Source organism: Anas platyrhynchos, chromosome 1 (genome assembly GCF_047663525.1).
Source record: "Anas platyrhynchos isolate ZD024472 breed Pekin duck chromosome 1, IASCAAS_PekinDuck_T2T, whole genome shotgun sequence".
In the NCBI taxonomy this organism is placed as follows: domain Eukaryota; kingdom Metazoa; phylum Chordata; class Aves; order Anseriformes; family Anatidae; genus Anas; species Anas platyrhynchos.
Window position 1 is genome coordinate 35,093,008 of NC_092587.1, and position 23,467 is coordinate 35,116,474.

Below are 23,467 nucleotides of genomic sequence, written 5' to 3' on the forward strand. Positions count from 1 at the left end.
ATCCAAAACATTCAAAATAGACCACTCTAGGAAATAATTATTTTGAATGCTATTCTCCATATAATTCTACTTTGCATCCAGATAGAGCTCAATGCAAACTAATGAAATGTTAAATAATCAGGAAAGATGTATTCAGAACCATTTTCTGATAAAATAAAATGTAACCAGTTAGAATCTAATAAATAAGCTATTCAATTGTGAAATGTGTAAATGCATTTCCTAATTAGAAAAAGATTGCCAATCTCAGTGCAAATACTGTATTTAATTGCAAAACAACATCTAAATAATTGCTAATGAAGTAGTAAACTTTTAGGACGGATAAATACAGATGCAAAATAAGGTAAAAAAACGTAGTTCCCTGCTTATTTATCATTATTAAAAACAGGTAATTCACTGTTTATGGAAAAGATCCACACTCAGGAGACGCTCTTAGCAGAGAGGCAATCTAGAGTATTTGCTTTGAGAAATACAAATTGGATTAATCTTCTGAGAAACAGGTAACTAAAAGTCTGAGGTCCACCCCAAAATTAACTAGCCTAGCTTTCATTTACAACCAGGGAAGACAAATAGCCAGTCCTACCAGGACATCCATAATGGGCCCCTTGGCTCCTAAAAGAGGCCAGAGAAGTTATTATGTAGAAGTACCAGTACATGCTATGAGCATATAGGACAACTACTTTAGACATCTGCTGTTTTATGGTTGTGTGTTGGTTGTTTTTTTTGTTTTGTTTTGTTTCAGTTTACTTTAGGCAGCTCAAAAGAGGGAAGATGAATCTCACTAAAAAAATAGTAGCCAAAGTAAACGCAGCTGATCTCCCTACTGCAACATGTTGATGGTGCTAAAGTGTGGTTTTTTTTTGATCTACCCTAAGAGCACTTTGTTTGTTTGTTTTAACACATCCTTTGCAAGAGTCTATTCTGAGGTTTCGCTGTTTTTTTTCCCCCCCCTCATCTTTGTTGTAACCTGTATGTGTGCCAGAGTAGGATTCTCTGTAGTCATGGCATTAGTCTAAATACTCAGATAAGAATTTTACTATTAGCGTAGAAAATGTGGCCCTTTCTGAACTTTAAACTCTCCTTGCTACTGATCTGCTGTGGTTTTCCATAAATTCCACAATTTGGATGAGTAAATGACAGTATCAAGTTGTCAGGAGCTCAGTTAACTGAACTAAACATTTCAAGTCCTGCTACATTTTTGCACACTCCTTACCAGAGATTTTATTTTTTAATACATTTAACTGCTGCTTTCAACCCAGTTTCAGGTCAACAAGGTTACAGTTACTTCTGATACATATAACTTGGTGCCTGAATGCTTATTTTTGGCATCTGAATTTCTCACCTCTAAGGGAGATGAGAAAATATTTGCTACTAAGCATGACTTCTTTGAAAGTCTTTACACATTCACAATCTCAGTAAAGAAGACTTGGCTTACTAAAAGTAACCGAGGGCATCGACCCTCAAAATCTTTCAGAGCTGTGCATTACAGGGTGTGGGACAGTGTGAGGGTAGCACAGAGGCGCGTGGCTCCCACAAATGCCGGGGACTGGCAGCTTGCTGCTTGGTGCCCGCATCCATCTGCAGCTTTGCGTGTGTTCCGGCCTTTTAGTTGCTTTCCCATTCCTCTGCAGCATCCACTTTAATAACTTCTAGTTTTCAGATAAATGTAAATCCCCAAAGAAAATATCAGTGTAGTTGTTCTGATTTGATGTATTCTAAATTTGTGAATCATGCCGAGTATCTGCCATTAGCTTTTAGTTTCATTTTAATTCATTTCAGTTTGTTTAGTTAATGAATGTAAAAGGTACCTTAATTCAGGAAAAGGAGTCACCAAGACATGAAATACTTCTAGAAAAGTCACTTAACATTATATAGTTGAAATATAACAGCAAGGAGAGGAAAGTTGTGGGTTTTGTTGTTGTTGTTTGTTGTGTTTTTGTTTTGTTTTGTTTGTTTGTTTGTTTGTTTTTTAAGGCCAAAAAATAACCTGGTCTTAACTAAAAACTAAATATTGTTAGTATGTGTATAGTTTTTTTCCACTATTAATAGCTTTTGAAATACAATCTTGGTATAAACAAATCTATCTGAATTTTTGGATAGGGAAAAAAAAAAAGCTGTGGAACTAGTGAACTTTTGCTTTTCTCCATTTTTTAAAAAATAAACATATTTTGCCAATCTTAGATTCTTTTCCAGAATCGTTTTTTCATCTGTACACAAACTTAACCGAGTAGGACTAGAGCCTGCGTTTGCTCGGTGCAGCCATTTCTTTGTGGTACTTTGCTGCTCCTGAGCCGACCCCAAAGGGCAGGATCACTGAGTCTTGCTGTCCCCAAGGGAATGTGACTGGTTTAAATGACTTTTAAACAAGCAATCGATGTAACAAACCCTGTTGCCTAAGAAAAGTAGCAACTTTAAAACGGCCAACTACGGGATCATAATGAAGTATTTCAATCTTCGGCTCTCCGCTTTCTTTGAGGGGGCAGCGTTCTGGCTGCTTTCTGGTCTGACTTTCTCAGCTACAGCTTTGCTGTGAGTTGTCGGTGCAGGCACGGATTTTATTCTGGGACCCATTTGTAGGTAGTTTTGCGGTGGGGACTCGGAGGCTATTGTGTTTCGCTCGGTGTGGCTGCCGGCTGGGTTATTTCCACATTGTGCATCCCTGGTGCTGGCACCATCTTCCCAAACCGACCCGTGCGTGTGGTTTTTGACTCCGTCAGCCTCCTTCCTCTCGTGTATCTGTATTTATTCTGCTGCCCGCCTGGGGGCCGGCACAGGGCCCGGGGCTCGCCGCTTCCCCTCACGGACGTCCCCGGGAGGGGGGTGCCGGGAGCCGCCTCCCGCCCCGCCCGCGGCTTTTCCCGCCTCTCGCGGGGAGCCCCGGATCGAGAGCGGGAGCCTCTCCCTCTCCCCCCGCCCTCCCGCCAGCGTAACGCCCTCGTGCGCAGCGCGGCGGGAAGCGAGGGGCAGAGCTGCGGCGGCGCGGCGCAGCGCCCTTCTGTGAATAGCCCTACCCCCCTCCCCCGCTAAGCCGGCCCGCGCCATCTTGACTGCCCGCCGGGGGCAGCGCGTCCCCCCCTTCCCCCCCCCCCCCCCCGCCTCCCCTCCCTCTTCAAGATGGCGCCGGCCGGGTGAGTGACACGTCCAGTCACGTGGGGGCGGCCGAGCCCCGCTCCCCCCGCCCCGAGCCATCTCCATGGCTCGGCCGGACACAGGCGGCGGCGGCGGCGGGGGACGGGGACGGAGCCGCGGCCGGCAGCGGGGCCCCCTCGGCTCCCCCCCGCTTCGTCTGCGGCCTCGGCAAGGCGAGCGGCTCCCCCCCGGCCGCGGGCTGCGGCTCGGCGCCCTCCTCCACGGCGAGGGGGGAGCGGGCGGGGGGCTCGGGGCAGCGGGAAGGGCAGGGCGGGGGGGGGGCTGCCGGGGGCGCCTCGGTGCGGGGCGAGGGGGCTGAGGGGGGCTGAGGGGGCTGGGGTGGTGCCTGCCCGCCCGCCGTGTGCCTCCTCGCCCCCTTCCCCGTTTCTGTCTCTGCCCTTCCCTCCCTCCCTCCCCTCCCGCCCCATCTGTTCCGGGCTGGCGGAGCCGCGGCTGTTTGCAGCCTGCCGGGCTCGGCTCTGTCCCGGAGCCGGGCTGCGGGTCACGCCAGGGAAAGGGCAGCGCTGGGGAGGGAGCTGGGCTGGGCGGGGTTTCCCTTCGCTTTCCACCGCCGGGCGAGAGGAGTCTGGCTGATGTCTGCGGCAGATAAAGGAGACGAGAGGATCATCAAAAGACCCCAGAGCCCTTTTATCTCGCCGCCGCTGCCTGCCGCTAACGCCGTCTGCCTGCTCCGTGCCCCCCTCCGCGGCGGGGCCGGGCGCACCAGGGCCCTGGCTGAGGTAGTAGTTTGTGCTGTTGGTCGGGTTGTGACATTGCCCGCTGTGGAGATAACTGCGCAAGCTACTGCCTTGCTAGTGCTGGTGATGATCAGCTGCAGATGAAGACAATGACAATGGGAATCCCCTTTGTTTTCCCGGGGTTGCATGCTGCTGAGGTGGCAGCAATTCCTCCTCCTCCTCCTCCTCCTGCAGGAGCCTAGCCTTGGCCGTGAGACGCGTGGGGTTTGACCCTGTCAGGAGGATGCTGTTTCCTTCGCAGGCTGGATGGAAAACCATTAGTTTCACACTGCTCGGAGGGCACTCGAATTTGAGCTGAAGAGCGGGTGTCTGCGTGGTTTTTTCTTTTCTGATGCTTAGACCTTATTATTCACATGGCACGGCTGAAAGGTGGATTTTGTGTTTTGTGAAGACAAGAGATCAATGACTGACTTGTATTTTTCTGTGTCCTGAATGTGCAAAACTTGTATGTGTGATCCTAAATGCTCGTATTTGAACACTAAAATTCTGAGTGTCTAGCAAAAGTGAAAATATGTAAATTATTGCTCTCTTTACATTGAAAAGATAGTTGTTTTACAGTATAGTTGACTAATTGTACAGCTTGGAGCTAACAATTTTTACAGGTGAACTTTTGAGATGTTTTTTCATGTATTTTGATTTACTTATTGTGAAAAGCAAACCCATGAATCTGCTACTGTGAATTGATTAAAATTGCTGGTATGTTTATAGTGATGGCTAAGGGTATCGTTTTGATTGAACTTTAGTGTGTTGACCACCTATTACAATGGCTTAAACTTGAAATGCATTAAAACATTTACAATAAATGTGCATGACTGTCTCTTATGTTTTTAAAAATGAGAGTTAACATTCCAGTAATTAAAAGATCTGAGTGCAATTAGGTGATGGTTAATCCGTTGAGTGCATGGTGAAAGTTAAAGCTATAGCTAAATGCTTCAAGATAAGTTGGTGCCATAGTACTGGGATCTAATTCACAGATCTAATGTATTTATAATACTGGGAAGAGTTGGGTGAACTTACAGATATTTCAGTTTCCTTGCCTCATTTTTGAAGTGTTCAAACTCTATGGGTTTAGACCATATGTAAAGGTTGCTCTTTCTCCTCTGCTGAATGTGAAGGGCCCTGCAGAATGTAGGGAACGTTGTTCTTGCTGACAAATTTTATTTGATAATACTTTATTTGTGTGCTGTGCAATGTGTTATCTGGTAATTCAAGCTCTGCTATAACTTAAACTTTTGAAAAGCTGCATGTCCTCATGCTCACTAATAACATGTTGAGTGTTCTTGCTTGTAGATTCTCTTTGTGGGGGGGGGGAGGGGGAATATCATAGTTGTTGACCATCCACAGACTTAAACATACCCTGGCTTTTTTCCCACCGTAACTGAAAAGGGCATTAGGATACAATAGATGCCTGCTTTTCCTACCCAAAGAAACATTTCCCAAACAGAGCCCCTTGAGGTTTGCTCTGGAAGTTACGGTGGTATTTTCACCCTCTACCTTTAGGCATCTCTTTTAACTGGCTAATCCACCGGTCCCTCTCTCCTCAGTGGAGGAGGCAGAGCTAGATCCTTGATGCAAATGATGCTTTCAAGTGCCCTAACATAATTTTATCTGAATTGTCCTTTCAAAGGAGCTTGTCTCTGAAGGTTGATTGCAAGGGAGGTGAAGGAGCTTTTCAGCTAAGCAAAGTGCCTGTAGGTGGGTGGTGTGAAATTGTCCTCTATCTTGCTTTCCCTTCCTATGCTCAGGGAACTTGGATAAAACTAGGACTTGGCTTCCTTTGTCACTTTTTTTTTTTCTTTTTTCTAGGAGGGTAGAGAGAATCAATGGGAGGTGTTCCATATACTACCATTAAAGACTTTTTCACCTCCTGTGTAGAGTATTTCCCTTAAACTTTGCTGCCTGAGCAATCAATTCTTCATGCTCTGGATGGTAACTTGAAAGTTCAGGAGAATGTCAAGAGCCTATACTAAAATAGGGTAGAACTACTAAAATAATGCGGGTTGCAGGGACTGCTGCTGGGGTGTTGTGTAATGTGTGCGGCGGTTTGTCCTTACGGCCATATAGGTCTTGGTTAGGTATGGCTTGGTGGGCTTTAGCTACATACAACAACTTCCTCAGGGAGCTGCATTCGAGAGGTTTAGCTTTGCTTTAGGGATACCCTTACATCTCTTAATTCAGAAGGCTTCTCAGTCGTGCATTCAAAGTACAGAAATGAGAGTCCAGGCAAGTCCATTCTTAGCTTTGTCACAGTCTCAGTATTTATTGCTTAACTGTCCAACTTACACAGCTTATTTATATGAATAATGCTGCGACATGATGCTTCAAGGCAAAAAAGATTAATTCTTCAGTGGAACGGCCTCATCTCAGTGATGTTGCAAAATCGAAGCTGTTCTGAAAATGCTGTGAAAAACCTAAAATGGAAAGAGTAGCTCATGTCTCGCAAATTCAGTGATCCTTTATTGTGACTTGATGAATTAGTTTGGAAAGAAAAATTGCATCATGCCAATTAAAAAGCTGTACTGCTGGCACATTATTGTCTATGGCATTGTCTCTTGCTGATTTTTTTTTCTCCCCCTTTTATTCTTCAGAGGTTTCACTCAGTCAAACTTCTTGTGTGAATTTGTTATAGAAACATTAAAATAAGCACATGGCTGAGTCGATGGAATTTCTGTGCAAAGTTATTTAGTTTATAGTATCCCTATTGTGTATTGTTTGCTGTGCTGGATGAGAAAGTACTGCAAGAAATGTTCCTCTGTAGCTTTTCTGAGCACTTCTTTTGACTCATGGAATAATAAAAATGCATTGAGATTCACAGCATAGTCGATTAAGCTTTAGATGCTCTTATTCCCCGGTTTGATGTCTTTTTGCACTATTGTCTTACCTATTTTGTGAAGAACAGTCACCAGCTGCTCGCCCCTCTAGCTACTGTCTGTCAATGCTGCTTCTAAAGATACTGGCACACATCAACCTAAAATCTTAGATTCCAGATAGTCGCTTCCCTGCAGGGTGCGGTTGCCCTCTCTGTCACCAAGGAGAGTGCTGTGTTCCCATGCTAGCAAAACTGGGATTTGAGAACTTGCCTTCAGCGGGGGCTGCTGCAGTCCTTCTGCTTTACAGACCCTGGGCACAATGGGCGAGACCTCCCCTCGCCTGGGGAGCTGCTTAAGGCAGCAAGAGGAAACGCAAGTTTCGGGAGAGTTGCCTCTATGGGCACACGAGCACTTATAGTGTAAGTTAGAGGTCCTACTTGTCCCTGGATGCTTTCACTTCTCTGTCAGAGTGAGTACCAAATTAGCATAAGGAAATGCTTGCACTAGTGATTATAAATACAAAGAATGCAATTTACTTTCATTTACATTGGAAATGGCATATTTAATGACTGGTTATCACATCCCTTCCTGGTCCTTCATCACCTTATTCTGTCTTTCCACCATCTCCACAGTAACTTCTGTGGCCAAGAACTGTCCTTTTTCACTTAAAAAAAAAAAAAAAAAAAAAAAAAAAAAAAAAGTTGATTTCATATATATTTTTAAATGATCATTTTCTTTACACTTCCATGAAACCATTTTAGCATCTCAGCACTAAAGCGGTGTGGTATTTCCCCTTGCACCTGAAGACCACTCAGTGCGCCTCATCCCGTCTGGAGGGTTGCTTTCCCTGCGCTTTGCTTTATCCTTTGCAAGGAGTGTGGATTTTGCCTTGCACGTGTCTTAAACCTTTTCCCACGAATGAATTAGTAAGAAAATGCCAGCACTGAATGATCCAAGGTAACGCTTGCTCTGCCTCTTGTGTGAGGGTTTGTGTTGCAGGGGGAGGGGGTGGTTTTGCTTTTGGTTCCCTTTTGAAATACCACCTCAGGAGGAACTGTGAAGTGACCAAGTGACCTGGCGTTACCTGTGGCACGTGTCCCTGGAAGGATGCGTGATGCGAAGACTCCCAACCTGACAGGCAAAAAAAAAATTTTTTTATCTGGTAAAAATCAGTGTGCTGTGGGGTTTTTGTTTAGATTCTGTTTTGTTTAAAGCAGCCACCGATGCCTTGTGTTTAAGTCTGAAGCTTAGTTTTCAGTCTAAAAGAGACTTTGTTCATTCCCAAAGTTTCTAGACTGTGCTCTGAAAGGGGAGGCTTGTCCAAAAACTGGAGTTGGCAACTTTGAGCACTGAGATCATGACTTGATATAAAATATATTTTGTTCATCTTGTGTCTGTGCTTCTGTGTATTGCAATGTGTGTAAGTGTGCAGTTGAAGAAGGAATTTTCTTGAAAACTAAGATAAATCTACTATTAATAGTACATTTTAGTTGTAAAAAGCTTTGATTAAGATAGCTAAATGCTTTTTGGTAGTTGAAGTAAGAAGTGGTGCCCGCAGGTAGGTTTAAGTGTAAGCTGTATTGCTTTTGTCCAATAAAATGATATTGTAGGTGAATTGTGTTTCTGTAGAGGACAATGGGATTCACCAGTCACTGATGCGTGCAGCTATTGCAGCCAGGCAAACGTTCGTCTCTCATGCAGTGGTGAAGTGTGGCCGTATGCCTAACAAGGAACACCAAGGGGCCAAACATGAACTGAAAAGCCGATGTGTCTTTTTTGAGAGCCTCTGTGTTGTTTCCTGAACTGGTATGGATGTGTGGGACTTACAGAACCATCTGAAAACTTTATTGCTAAGTGAATGACCTATGGGTCATTATAGGTATGAATTCATGTTTAAAAAAAAAGAAAAAAGCCATCATCTGGCTCCATCTTTTCTATTCCCTCTATTGACTAGATAAATCCCGCTGTTACATGTTTCCTCGAGTGATGTTTAAATGCGTTGTAGCTGAACTGTGAGGTTTGCCTGAAGAAAGATGAGGCTGAGGAGGTAGATGGTGAACCATGTGCTCTCTTTTTGTTCTCTCTCCCTAAATTGAACACACCTTTTAGAAGGAAGGGGGATGTGGGGCCGAAGTACAGCCCTCTCTGAAATGCTGCACCCACATGGTAGATGCATGGGCTTAGTGACCTGACTCCTGTTCATGGAGCTGAGGCCCTGGGCTTCTTCCAGATGGACGGGTCACCTCTGTACCACATCAGCAGCTGTGCTTTACAGGGAGAAAGCTGATCCCAAAGTTCTTGCCAGTGCAGGCTGTTACCATGAGGGGACTTGCTATTGCGTGCCTACAGACTACACCAGCATGCACAACTTATGTAAGGGTCTTGTATACACCGCAGCCCTTCAGTAAGCCCTGCAGAGTTGATTCACTGCTGTACGGCATTAGCTCTTGCTGCTTGTGTCTAGCAGTGACAGCTTCAAGGCCGTCTGCGTCATGTGGGATGGCACGAGGTCATCTACAGTGATGTAGTTGGGGTTGGGATCAGAGGTGTGCTGTCATCTTAGCTTTCAAACGCTAATGTCTGCAAAGCTGCGTGCACCTCCTTACAGGTCTGTGCCGTGCTACAACGTGTGCTTTATCGAAAGGAGAGAGCCTTGCTTCCTTTAGTTCTGACCGCATGGACAGCTACTTCAGAATACATCCATGTTCACATCTGTATCGCTGGGTGGCTTGTAGCATGGTGGTGCAGAAGCCAGTAGGGAACTACAAACTGCATCTATTTTTCTATATGTTGTCTTCTCTAAAGACCTCAGGCTAGGCAGAAAATAAATCACTTCCTTACCTGTTCTTACCTACCTGCATTACCTCGTTAGGGACGCTGCTGACACGTACAAGGGGCTGTACTGAATATGTGACATCTGTGCTTCCCGAGGTCTTCCCCAGGTGGTAATCACAAGTATTATCAGGATGTACACGTGCATTGTCACTGTCCGTATCTATCCTGCGCTGCTCTGTGCCATGTAACGCTATCTGATCTACGCAGTGCTTTCTCAGATGCTGAGATTCTGCAGCCTGGTGATCTGCTTTGGCAGTGAAGCAGTAATCTTTTGAGCTGGGCTTGTTGGTGCCAGCAGTATCAGTGTGGCCTTTCATACTGCAAAGCTTGAACACGGAGCCAAGAAATGCTTCTGTCAGAAATGCATGCGGTAGGTTACCTTTCTGTAACCTCGCTCAGGTTTGACCAGAAGGCCTAGAACTAAGATAAGGCTGAAAAGGTACATATGGTACAGTTGGACTTGATGATCCTGGAGGTCTTTTCCAACCGAAATGATGCTATGATTCTGTATGCTTGCATGGTATGAGCTAGCACTGCTGCACTGTGTTAAACTCTACAGGTTGATCAGCCTGCCAGCTACAATGCTTTCATTTCCCAGGTCCCCTAAATTTGTTCCCTCTCGTGAGCCAGCCTTCCCACCACTCCCCAGCCGCCTGAACATCTTTCTGCTTTCTACCACCTAAAAGATTGCTTTGTGGTCGTGATGGTCCTTGATGTTGTGTGTGGTCTGTCGTGCATCCTGTACCCAGCTGCTATCCTGCTACTTTAGTACATGATTATAGGCTGGAGTAGAAAAAAAGAATAGAAAATGGGGAAGGATGCCAGAGGAAGCAAGTACTTAAGTTGTACCATTCTTGTTTTTTTAACAGTTGAAAGATAAAAATAGTTTAGTAAGGAAGCAAAGTGCAAAGGTTAAAGTAGAAAAATAGTGTTAACAATCAAATCCCAAACACAATGATCAGTGCAAGGTCTAGAAGGAACAAAGGCTCTTAAATGTTTCTGCAACATGTTCTCCCCTCCCTTCCCCGGGCTAGTGCTTCCAGCAGCCCCGCTGCTGTAACAGTGCGGTGGTGTTCAGGATGTCATGTCTCCTGATAACCAGTGGTCTACAAGGCAAAATGCAGCCTGTGGTGATAGCTGCAGGTGAGACGGTGATTGATAGGACAGTACACGTGGAGCATTTACTGTTACAAAGCCATCCAAAATGTTTTATTAGTCACAGTCCAACGTATTCAGTGTTGTCAATGTGAAGTACTATATCTACTAGCAAAAAAGTAGGCTACATCCACAGGATGTGTTGTATAAAGACCTAAAAGTAGTTTGAGGTAACAGATGGCAACTCTCAGTCTGTTATATAAAATTATTTGTAAACGTCAGGAAAAAACAATAAAAATAGATTTAATTCAGTCAAAAATTCCTACTGGTTTAAAGAACATACTGAGATTATATCTGATGGATAACAGGAGTGTGTGACAGGAAAACAGTGAAGTGGACCTGCTTGTATTTGAAAGGTAAGCCTAAATGCTGGAACAGGGGGGCTTCCCCTTCTTACCCCCTTTGGAATTCATTGTTTGAGTAAAGTGACGTGCAGCTTTACCTGCAAGTCAGCACCAAGGTGGTCACCAGACTTCACTCATGATGCCCTGAAATCACAAAGCCTTCAGATTAAGTCAAGGCAGCAAGGACTGAGGTATCTTACACCTTTACTCAATTAAATGTAGTCTCAACCATCACCTGAAATACGTGTACTTGGCTACTTCTCATTGCCCCTTTGTGCCTCAGTTTCTTCATCTTTCTTTTCTAGTCATGATTTTTGCTTTCATGCAAATGAAGTCCTGTTAAATTAGTCAAAAGCTTGTCTTCTACAACCTTGAGGCCAGGTAGAAAATGTCTCTGATGTGATACTAGTTTGGCCAGAGCTTGACATCACTGAAAGATGACACTTGGCTGTAGTGGCTGGTTTGGAAGAATTTGCAATACCAAATGGCATTATCTTATTTGTTTAACACTTATCTATTTTTTTTCTCCCTTTCTCTCATGTTTTGTTTGTGCCTTGCTTTCAGCTTCATGGCACATATCTCTAGGCTATTTCAATTTGTTTTCCTATCTCTAGAGACACTGTCAACGGCGTCTTGGTTTGTCAGGACTGTCAAAACAGAAGTGTTTTTTCCATTCAGCGTTCTGTATACCTAAAGTAACAGGAAAGGGAAACAAATGAAGCTTTAGGTTATCCTTCAAGTGATTTAACTGGGTAGGATTTGTTACTGCCTCCTCCACAGTCTTCATAAAGGGCTCATACTTCTCTAGTATGGTTGTTTGTGATAAAGTAAGAGAGTATAAGACTGTTGGTCTCATAATGCTGACATTTAATATTGTTCAAGATGGTATCATATTGACTGCTTTGTACCCATTTTGGCAGGATGCATGGACCAAGATAGTCAACGCAGGAGCTATGTATCATAAAGCAAAGACTTGAAAGAAAGAAAGAAAGAAAGAAAGAAAGAAAGAAAGAAAGAAAGAAAGAAAGAAAGAAAGAAAGAAAGAAAGAAAGAAAGAAAGAAAGAAAGAAAGAAAGAAAGAAAGAAAGAAAGAAAGAAAGAAAGAAAGAAAGAAAGAAAGAAAACACAACAACAACAACAACAACAACAAAACAACAATCTGGTGTCATTGTAGTCCGCTCGCTGTGAACTTCTGCTACTGTGGTTCAGTACGTGGAAAGATTGTTTTTGTTCAGCATAGCATCTTCCCATCATACAGTATTTGATTATTGCATATTGACGGACTGATCTTCTTAATTCAGAAAGGAAATGGAGCTATTGGAGCGAATTCAAAGACTGAAGTGTTTCAGGAGGAGGGGAGTGTCTCAAGATGCAAGCCATACACACATTCAGCAGATCAAAGGAAAGGACAGAAGGTAGCACTACACTTAAATATGGCAAAGCAAACTGATCGTGGGGGGCTTTTAATCATACATGGAGGCATGAAGATCCAGTTGCCATTAATTTCTGTTGTTTGAGTGTTAGGAGTAATAAAATATTTGAACAATTGACTGGGGGAAGTGGTAGAGTAGAAATATTCTATGGGTCTTACATATCTCTTCTAACCACATGCTATGATCCAGAATATGAAAAAAATGATACGTCTGTTGTACAGAGTAGGTGATAACAGGCACTGGTTGGCCAAAGGGAATGACAGGCTACTGGTAGGCTGTACCAGGGAATAGCTGTCTTCAGCATAGGGCTCTGAGCCTTCTCAGTGGCTTCTTCCTTCATGCAGTGGGGGCTGGACATCTCTTTCTTAGGACTTCGTAGTCCTGCCATCCTTACTGTACTTCAGTTCCTCAGCTCTGTTGAGTCCAAAAGGTCAGTGGCCATGGTAATAATGGTCTTTCTCTTTCCGTAGTGCAAAAATTTCCAGAATGCCTATGGCTATTAGTTGAAAATTTGAAGTCAGCATTTTCCTTTAACTCCTTTCTTTCCGTCATCAAAAAAAGTTAACAGTAGACTGCGGTGGTATTGTAAGCCACGGTTTTCTCTGTGAAAGAGAGTTACTGCATGCCTCTCAATAGTGTTTCCTTGGCTTCATATTCTATTGATATCATTGTTCCTAGAAACCATGCTAAGCTCATGTTCCTGATTCTGGTTCCCACATGTCCACCTCTCGCATAGGGACACTTTTTTCTTCCTGTTGGAATGAGTTACTTCTTTTTGGAACTTTAATGAATCTTCTTCAGTGTCATTCTTCTGGTTGTGTAGCTCTTCTGATGGTCACCTCAACATATCTGACAGGGCCAACGTGCTCTGAGCTGGCCAACCTCCAAACCCACTTTTGGAGACTTCCTTCCCTGCATCTGGGTGGCCTTCTGCCCTCCACCAGCAACAGCACCCAGGCATAGCTTCATCTGCAGGAGCACAGGATCCTTTGGTCTCCTCTTCTAGATATAACAGTGTCCACCTGTTGTAACCTGCACAGGGATGGACAATCTCTTCCTTCCCTGAGTGGTTACTGAACTCATTTTCCTCTGCCTGTAACCAAAAGCCGGTTTTTGCACAAGGAGGGTGGTAGTGAGTGAAACACGCTCAGCCCGCTACCCACTGTAAGCGTACTGAAACACTTGGACAGCCACTGCTGTAGTGGCCTGGGAAGGACAGTGGAGCAGTGGCAGCTCTCAAAGGCAGCTCTCATGAGCACTTTTATTCCAATGACAGTATATCTCTTTTTTGTGCCTCTGCCTTCATATCTTGGACTGTGGACAGGCTCTGGAGAAGGTATGCTGTGATTTTTAGAAGAAAATGACTGCTCAGAACAACACTGCAAGGCACAGTATTTGCACCACTACTTGGATGTCGGTGTTCTTTGCTTGTTTTTAGTCAGTGGCAAATAGCTAGTGTAAATACCTGTTGGTGTTATAATTTAAAAACAATTATTTCTCATAAATTGGGAGTTTGAATGTTGGAATAAAGTCTCACACTAGGACGGATTTGGCAAATAGATTACGGTCTTTTTTTTTGTTATGGCATGGCTGTGCACAACACTAAGGCAGCTTCCTTTGCTATCATCGCTGGCTTGGGTTGTGGATAATGCATTGCTTCTGTTTGGGTGCTTATTCAAGCGCTGCTACTGCAAAGGTTTTTGTTTTAAACTTTTTAACTTAGGTTTAAAAAAAAAAAAGTTCTCTGCATCAGGAGAGTCCATCCTGTCAAACACTTGGTTTTGTTCTCTTCTTAATTCTAGCAGGTTTTGTTTTCCAAATTACTGAAAGCATTAGAATCACTCTTTGTTTAGCACTGTATATTCCGTGTAAGCCTTTTTCTGCTATAGAAGGCAACTGTGCAATTGCTGAACCCACTGCTGGGTATGGTCAGTATCCCTTTGAAGGAATGCAGATCATATGCTCCATTTACGGAAGCATCTGAGCTGCTGCTACAGCAAGAAACTATCGCTTAATGTGGGCCATCAGATCAGTCTACACTATGGTCTGCTCACAAAAAAAATAAAAACAGCAGAAAAAGGACGTGATAAAGGCTTATTTCCCTAGATTCCTCATTCTTTTCTGCCAGGTGATATATTTATTTTTAAGTATCTCTGTTTGTGCCAACAGATTTTTTTTTTTCTTAAGCAAGTGCTGAGAAATTGCTCTTCCTCTCCAAGGACGCTCCTCTGTGACCTACTGTAGCATAACCAGCTAAACTTAATCTCTGCTTTGTTCAACACTTGAAAGGATCCATTCACAGAATTGTTCAGGGAGCCTGGACTGAGATTTTTCAGCTGCCCCAAGTGAAATTGGGGAATCAGTAAGAGAACAAGTACTTGAACAAGGTGGTACACAGATGAGTCTGGTGGTTTGGAAGAAGCAGCCTGAAGCTATAGCAAAAATGACTAACCTTTGCTATTGAAACTAAGTATTCTTCTGAGGAGTCTGCAGCCAGCTGCCACATCATTGTCACCTAAACCGCAAATTGGTGCAGTGGCTGTATTGTTAGGCTGTATGTTACAACGTATTGAATCTGATCAAGAACATGGTTTCCTGTTTGTAGTTCAGGGGCATTGCTGTGTAATGCAAGTCAGCTGTGTTTCTGTTTCTGCAGTAAGTGCCTGTAGAGCTCTACATGTCTTAAAATCTATAGAAAAAAATATAGAGGAATGAAGAAACTCTGTCTCACTGTCATACCTGAGATTATTAGAGATGCCTGTGGATAGTAACTACAAAAACAGAAGGAGGAACTGATTGAAAAGCAACACATGTAATTATATTTTTTGCCTGTCTCACCTCCCTTTTCTTATCTGTACCCAAATCTAGCAGGCTGCAGGATGAGTTGCAAATCATTGCATTTAAGATGATACTTGCAAATGATGGAAGGAAATGTGAGTTCTTATGCTGTTTGACTTGACAGCAAATGAATGCTGCTCCATGTAAGAACCTGCTAATTCATATCAAGAAGTATATAAATAAGCAAGTCTTTAATAGTAGCACAAATGAAGGAAGAAAAAATATTTTTCAGCAATAATTCCACTTTTCTTTTTTTTTGAGGAAAAAAAAAAAGAATTTATTCAAATATTCTTTTTATTTACAAAGTAAGTTACATTCTCCACGTGATTATGCAGTTTGGAAAACAGATCTGTACATACATGTGGAAAATACTTTTCTTATAATGAATGCATCTATTCAAGCACTTTTTCACAGCATCGCTGATGGATCTTATTTTACTTTTTTTATTGATTTTGACCATTCCCATGAGATGATTTTCATTAGTCTTTTTTTTTTTTTTTTAAAAAAATACTGTATTTGAGAGAATCCTAGGTTCTGAAATCAGAGTAGTTTCAAACATAAACTAATGAGGTCATTTTCTTGCATAAAATACATGTTTTTTTATTTTTGTTGGAACGGTATTACCTTACTATGTAATGGATGTAAAATGTATCTCCTGAGTCAGTGTTCCTATAACATAACCCATTCTCCCTTTTCTGAATTTGGTTACTTCTTCCTAATAGGACTACATTGCATCTCTGGTGATGTTTCTGCTTATTTCAGGTGACTTCTTAATTTATCAGCATGATTCTGTATTTATAGTGACTAGACTTTTGCTCTTTTCCATTTCAAACTATTTCAGTAAGAATCTATTTTTTCTATGCCACCTCACAGTTAATAAATACATTGAGAAGTCTGTTTTAGGAATGGATTCTAGTAGAATACATTTCTAGAACTCCTTTAAGTTAATACTAACACTAGTGCATTTCTTCTTTCCACAAAGTTTGTTTCCTTATCAGACAAAGCAAGTTTAGTTAGTTGCACTTGATTTCTGATGATGAAGTTGACTACTACTTAATTATTATCTTACCGGTGCTTGAAATTCTCACTGTAAGTTTAGTGTTTCATAAGAAATACAGAACTGTAAGCCCTTATACACACATGCTGTTATGTTTTAAAATAATTTATGTACTTGACATTTCCCAGATTTCACCTCACTTCACCTAACTGTGATTATGTAGAAAGAATGGTGGATGATTCCAGTTAAATATTGCTACTTCCTTCACTTCCCTACAAGCACACATCTCTAAGAGAAACTCTAGCTACAGCTTGTGACAACGATGTAAGTTTTGATGTATCCTCAAAGACAACAACAAGATGGGAGTGAAGGAGGAAACTATTAGATGGCTGAATTTTTGTATATTTTGAAGTTATTATGTTTTTGTATTTACCAAAACAGAACAACTGCAAAAAGGCAAGCAGCTAGTGGAAGTGATCTTTTGAATCACTGGTGCACAATTCAAATTGATGAGACTGGTGAGTGAAGGAAAAATAAAGTTGGGGAACAACTTCACTTTGCCTTAGTGAAGGATGAGAAAAAGAGAAAAAAATGAAATAGAGTAATAGACAAGAAGAGGAGTGAAAGCAGCTTCAGCACAGAAGAGGATGAAATTGTGATAGTAGCTGGCACCCAATGAGTAGTGAACATGATGAATGGACAGTGAAAGACAACAGATGATAGAATGGTCTGAAGACAGAAGAAAGAAAAGATGGGGAATCTAAGGAAGGTGCAGTTAGTATTAGAAAGAGGACATGTGTAACTGGAACTTCCTTCTAAAGAAAAATGGGTAGGCTGTAATGAGAACAGGTCCAGAAGCTAAGATAAAAATTACAGATTTGTATTTGAAAACAATAATGTTCCAGTGAACAGAAATATACAGATTTCCTAGAAACTTCGGTGGAAATTCTCCGTTGCCTGAAGAAGGAAGGGCAAAGTTGTGTTGATCAACAGATGACTCAAGAGTTGGTGCTTAGAAAAATGTTGATGGGTCACTGAGAACACTACAGAGAGAGTGTCTTTCTCAAAGCATATGCTCAGACATATTATGCGATTCAAGTAAGGCCCATGAAGAAGACAATTAAGTTGAGATAGAGCTATATTTACATATCATCCATGCCTATATAAACAGAAAGGGGAAGACATAGGTTGTGAAGGTTCATCAGAGAATATGGCATAAAGACAGGCATGTTAGAGCAGCAGTGATTCTAGACAGACTTCTGGGATCAGGGGAAAAGTGAGAGACTAGTTATAAGAAAACATTTTGTAAACTCCTGAGAAGGATTATTCAAGACAGTTGCAAAAGAACAGCAAGGGATAAAAGAGCCCCTTCCTATTTTATGTTCCTAAATGTTTATCTAGATGTTCTCCAACTGTTTCTCTTGATCCTGACTTACAACTTGTTTTGGTTAACCATTGTTTTGTCATGTCATGCTACTGTTATGTGCTTTTTATTGCAGCCAAGTAGTTCTTAAGCATTTCAGCCTTTCCCATGTCTCTTGAAACAGGAAGGTAAAACAAATACATAGTCACATGCTTGCCTGTTCTTTTTGTTTCTCAGAAGCTTGTTCTCCTTTATAATTTTACTTGCCTTTTTTTTTTTTTTCCTTCCAACCTATTACTTGGCTATGACTGGACACTTTAAACCTGACTTTCTGAAAAAACAAGATGTATGTGATTGTGCATCTGCCACCCCTTTGTTAGGAACTTTGAATTCACTGGCTTATTTCATCCACATTTGACCAACAGGAAGAGAAGTGAAAAATACTAAGTTTCTGAAAAAGTACAACTTCATGTAGGCATCTGCTATTGGAAAGATAAGATCACTCTTATCAGATACCTTAAAACCCACATGAGAACACATTCCATAGGCACAAATCCAGAAGAAAGCAGGCTTTACTGGTTCAGATGCTCAAACCCTTCAAAATTCCTAGGCCCTGTGATGCGGTTGCACCAGGTGGTGGCACGTAAGAATTTTAGCCTAGGAGAACTGGTGTTCTCAAGGCATGTCTGAGAGACCTCACCTGACAGCTGGGTGACTGACTTTAAGTATTACTGTAATGCTAGCCTAGATGTGGTGCAATGGTGGGACATTCAATGAAAACTGCTAGCATAAATAAAGCTATTTCAGTCTCTGTTGTGCTCCAGATTCTGAGGTTGTTTTCATTTTTCAGTTTAAGAGATGTTGCTGTTATATCAATACACTTTTTCATATTCTATTTCCTGGCAAATCTTGGTCTCATTGTTCTGTAGTTTCCAAGTTTAATTAGTCTGATGGGGCAGAAAACATGATGAACGCAGAAAAAAATAGTCTAAGAAAAACACGTGAAACTTGAGAGCTTTGCTAAACTAATAGGATACATACATGGATCATTCTCGGTCCTGTTTTTAAGTACTGCTGCTCATCCTCATCTAAGGGAGTATCTACAGAAAGCATGCTAAAAATTAGCATAGGCTTTCTCAGCAGTAGTCAATGATGAATATATATCCAAACAGTCTCTGTTCAAAGAGAAAAATTCAGCTGTTAGTAGGAAAGAGATCATGGTGAGAACACAAATATTTTATACTGTTTCTTTCATAAAATGCAGTTTTTAAGAGCATAGGGTAATTATATTGAAGTTATATCTTTGGGAATTTTATTGTTATGAATAATTTCTTGAAAATTTGTACCTTCATTTGCCTAGTAATGCTGATGGCCTAATGCTAGCCACAAGAACTGATTTTGAATGCATTGATGGTAGAAATAATAACATTAGAGATGAAGCATGTTTCCATTAAACACTGAAATTTCAGTTAAATAGCTTTGACTATATATACAACTGATGATAACCAGCAATTAGTTCCTTTCCTATAGGGAAGAGGCTGAAAGCAGGAAATGCAGTATTCAGCATTTTTCTGTCACACGAATTCATTCCATATAAACAATCTATTTCCTTCTTCTGATCTAAAAAGCTGCTTTTGTGCATAATCACATAGTGTGCAGCACGTTTATACTTATAGGTAATAGCTGTTATCCAGAAGATGGCTCTTTGCATGTGAAGTGCCCTCAGTGCCTTCATCCTAAAGATAAACAAGATTGATCATACATCTTAGATTTTGCAACCCTACTTTGTTTGCTACTCCTCCACCAGTTGTGTACTGTTTTCCATCTGTTGCAACATCATGCATCTGCACTCAAGCGCCTGATCACTTACAAACACTCTCTAACAGAACCCCAGTGACCCCCTCCTCTCATATCTATTAATGGCATCACTTGAAGTTGAACAAAATTGTCATCGACTTTGTGACGTGTCCTTGTGAAAGCGAAATGGAGGTTCACAAATTTCCTACCTTATTGCAGTCCTGCATCTTCCAGACTCCACTTAGAGGATTTCTCTTACTTCTTTATTTATAAACAATATGCTCTACACCTGGCTAATAACTAATACCTTGTTTTGTTTGTTTGCTTGTTCGTTTCTGAGGACTAAGTCAGGCTGGATATGTTATTGGAAGTAAGTCTTTCTCCAGGAAATATCAAGTAACATTAAATCTGCAAACAGTTCCACATCTTAATACAGTTTTATAAGCTTCATGCTAGTGATTTTCCTGATGTTGAAAGGTTGCCCAGCTGAATGAGCACAGCATTCCCATCAGCTGCCTGAGTTTGCTCTAGAGCTGAGCCTGCAGAGCAGTGCCGTGTTCTTCCATTTAGCTCCAAGCCCATCATCTCCTTAGCTGCGGAGCTGGCACAGCACTATGCAGGAAAGCCTCTGGTCAATGTTTGTAGGCCCCATGAGGTCCCAGAGATCAGGCAGGTGCTTTTGTGTATCCCTGCTGAGCAACATGAGTGTTTAGCACATCTCTATGGGATGGAGCAGAAGGGCACCCTGGCAGGCTTTCTGTCTCGTTGTCACCCCTACTCACCCACTGTCCTGCATCTCCAGCTCAAGGAGCTGCTGCTATTTCTCTCACTCAGCCTCCCTGTCTGCCAAGGCAGCAGGCTTGTAGCAACCCCACAGCCGCAGCCCCTGGGCAATCAGGATGTGTGTAGGGCCGCAGAGTTGTGGCTGGGCCCTCTGAAGCCTGTGGGGTGCAGCCTGTGGTGGTGCCATGGTGGCCAGGCCCTGCCAGGCCTGACCATCAGCCTCCCTGCTCCTGCCCTGTGGATGTGGCCAGTCACCAGCTGGGGTGAAACTGTGTTCCTGTGGCCCTGAGGTGTCTTAAAGCATCACCAGGGCTGTTCAGTCACATGCAGCACCTCATCCATTCTCCTCAACATAAATAAAGGCTGATTCAGAAGCTGCACAGCCGTGAATGAAACACAGCTGTGTGCTGGGTCCCCTCTCTTAGCTTGTCCCAGAAATGGGCTGGCCCCACCCATAAAAGTGCTGACTCGCCTTTACAAAACGATTTCTGGTGATTTGGGAACACTGTAGTAGGAAATACACAGAAGCTAGGATCCTTTTTTTTTTTTTTTTTTTTCGTCTTCACTGGTAATGCCCAGGCTGAATCATCACACAACTTCATGCTTATTAAAAAAATATGCTTTTGTATCATCATACATCTAGCCTGCAATATCAGGCAAATTTGTTTCTAGTTTGCATAGTTTTGCACAGTTCCTTTCCTGCTGGTGCCATTCTTGCCCATAGTGCTTGCTCTTCTGCTGCACTGGTGTTTGCTGAAGCCCCGGAGCTCACTAAGAGGCTGCACCACCTCTGCATGGGCTTCAGCTGTGTGAGCTGGCTTCTGGACATGTCCTCCACTCGTGCACTAGTAAATAAGCCACAACACAAACTCAGCTTCTCATGGGCACCAAATTCGCTGCTATTACCCTATCCACATCAGTAAATGTGATATTTAGCTGACAGTTCTTACTCTCTCACACACATTTTATGAATTTCTGTGGACATTGCACTTCACTAATAAGATGCATAGCATTTTGTCTAGATTGTGGAGAAGCATTCGTTAAGCTGTTCTATTTACTGTTCACTCCTCGGGTAGAACTATGCTGTTCTTGTTCACACAACATAATCTATACATCCGGGGAGTCCAGCAATCCCCCGGTGTCCTTTCTTAAGCTATCGACATATTTAAGAAATTACTAACGTCATTTTTTGTTGTGTTTTGTATGCAAATATCTCAGTGTGACTTTAATCACAGTCTTGGCCAAGCAGAGATTTCCTTCTAGCATTTTTCAAGGGAATCCCGTTTCTGTGTTTCTGGTCTTTGTTGGGGCTGGGTGTGGAAACAGCAAGGCAGGCACACTGTAAGGGAGAGCCAGAGGGTGTGCTCCAGATCTAGGAAGCTGCACAGCATCAAAGGAAGGGGACGTCTTTCACTGGTTTAATGGTAAACACACTGGCAGGTCAGAATATTTGCCTGCAGAGAGGTCTTGCAGCAAAGACACTTTTTTTTTTTTTTTTTTTTTTTTTTTTTTTTTTTTTTCCCCTCATTCAAGTGGCTCTTAGAAGTTCAAAGAAAAAGAATAAGAGGATGTACAAAAGATCACCTCATTGGACTTGTCAATTATTAGATATTTTTCAAAGTTTCGATCATCTCAAATGCTCACTCGGGTTCTTGGTAATGCAGGAGTACTTTTGCAGACATAGGAACTGAACAATTTCATTTTGTTTCTTTGTTGTTTATTTTCTTCCTTGAATAAATACATTAGAAGCCAGCTGTGATCGGGTATGTCCTGAACTGCTACTGCTTCAGCAGCAAGTTACATAGGTTAGACTCTGAGATGCCAGTTAAACCATCTTTGTGACTTTTAAACAAGACAACTCTGAGATGAACAGCATTCCAGTATGTCACATAGAATATATCCCTTAAAGAGAATTTATTTTTTTCTGTGCTGATAAGTGAAGATTAGGTGTACTTTTAAATGAACCTGTAAGACTCGTTTACATCTCCATACACAATAGTGTTGTTAGAATGAAAGCAGTGCTAAATTAAGGGATTAAAAATAAATAAACAAATCCATATGCATTTGCTGAAAAGCAGTCAATAAGAAGTGTTCTTGATGTCTGTGCTGCTGTATATGCTTACCTGTAATTTTCCAGAATTTGATCAGAAGCTTTCCAGACTGTGCTTTAATTGGGAAGAAGTACCCATCATTGTTCTGGGAGGTACAGAGATTTGCTGGTAAGCAGGTCAGTGCTCTGAAGATGCAAGCTTGTTTTACTTATTTAGGAGAACCATTTCATGGGTAAAAACATTGTGTAAAAGCATTTTATGTGATACATTAAGTGTATTTTCCCCATTAATTTGAATTCAAACAAAATAATATTGCACATAATTTATCAGACTCTCCTAATGTCTCTGTAGTTTGCCATAGGGAACGACACAACTGTGTGATGATGGCAGGAAGTGCAAGCTGGTGTAGGTCTTTTTGTATTCTGCAGGTCCATAATGGAGGCTTCAGCTTTGTTTTTATTTTCATGGGTTTTGGGTGTTGTTTTAATAGTTACCATTGGCCTCCCAAACCTTTTAGTGAAATAGGTAATTGTGTATGCATTTTTTTGTCATTTTCTTGACAATGTGTATAAGATTTGTGTGGGGGAATAGCTTTTCTACATAGCTAATAATTTATTATATTGTCTTATGCTGTCTTTTCAGTTTTTTAAATAACTGTTATTATTTCACACTGGAGGGCATAAATATCATTTTCTGCCTTTTTTCCCCCATTGTTTGGAGAGTAACTGGACTACCTCAGTTTCAGGTCAGATAGCATTTCATCAGAACAGTGAAATGACTGTAAGCATTCATCCCCAGTGGATGAAATTCTAACCTGCAGCATTTCAGTCTCCCACCTTGAAGAGTGGCAAGACAATTACTGAGATCCTTGTAGATGGGCTTTAAAGCTGGGCATAATCCAGCAGTGAACGAAATGCATAACCCTCCAAATCAGTGACATTTAACCCAACTGCTCGTCAGGCCAGGTGGAAAGACAAAATTGGCACTCAACTGTTTCCAGCTCACTTTCCTGGTTAGTGCTGCAAACACAGGAAATAATTCCGGTGAGCTGATTTTTGTACACATGCACATGCATGTGCCAACACACTTTATTCTGTATTCAAATTTTCTGTTGTAGATAAACTTGTAAAGCATCTGTATTTCATTTCATGCTCACCTTAAAAGCAGTTGTTCTGCC

General features: G+C 42.0%; 1 long non-coding RNA gene across 1 annotated transcript; it reads left to right on the forward strand.

Moving 5' to 3' along the window:
* The first annotated feature begins 2,405 nt into the window (after nucleotides 1–2,405).
* On the forward strand, nucleotides 2,406–16,976 carry LOC119715586 (uncharacterized). Its single transcript, XR_005262812.2, has 2 exons — nucleotides 2,406–12,236; nucleotides 12,330–16,976. It is a non-coding gene; the product is annotated as an uncharacterized lncRNA (long non-coding RNA).
* Nucleotides 16,977–23,467: the final 6,491 nt, after the last annotated feature.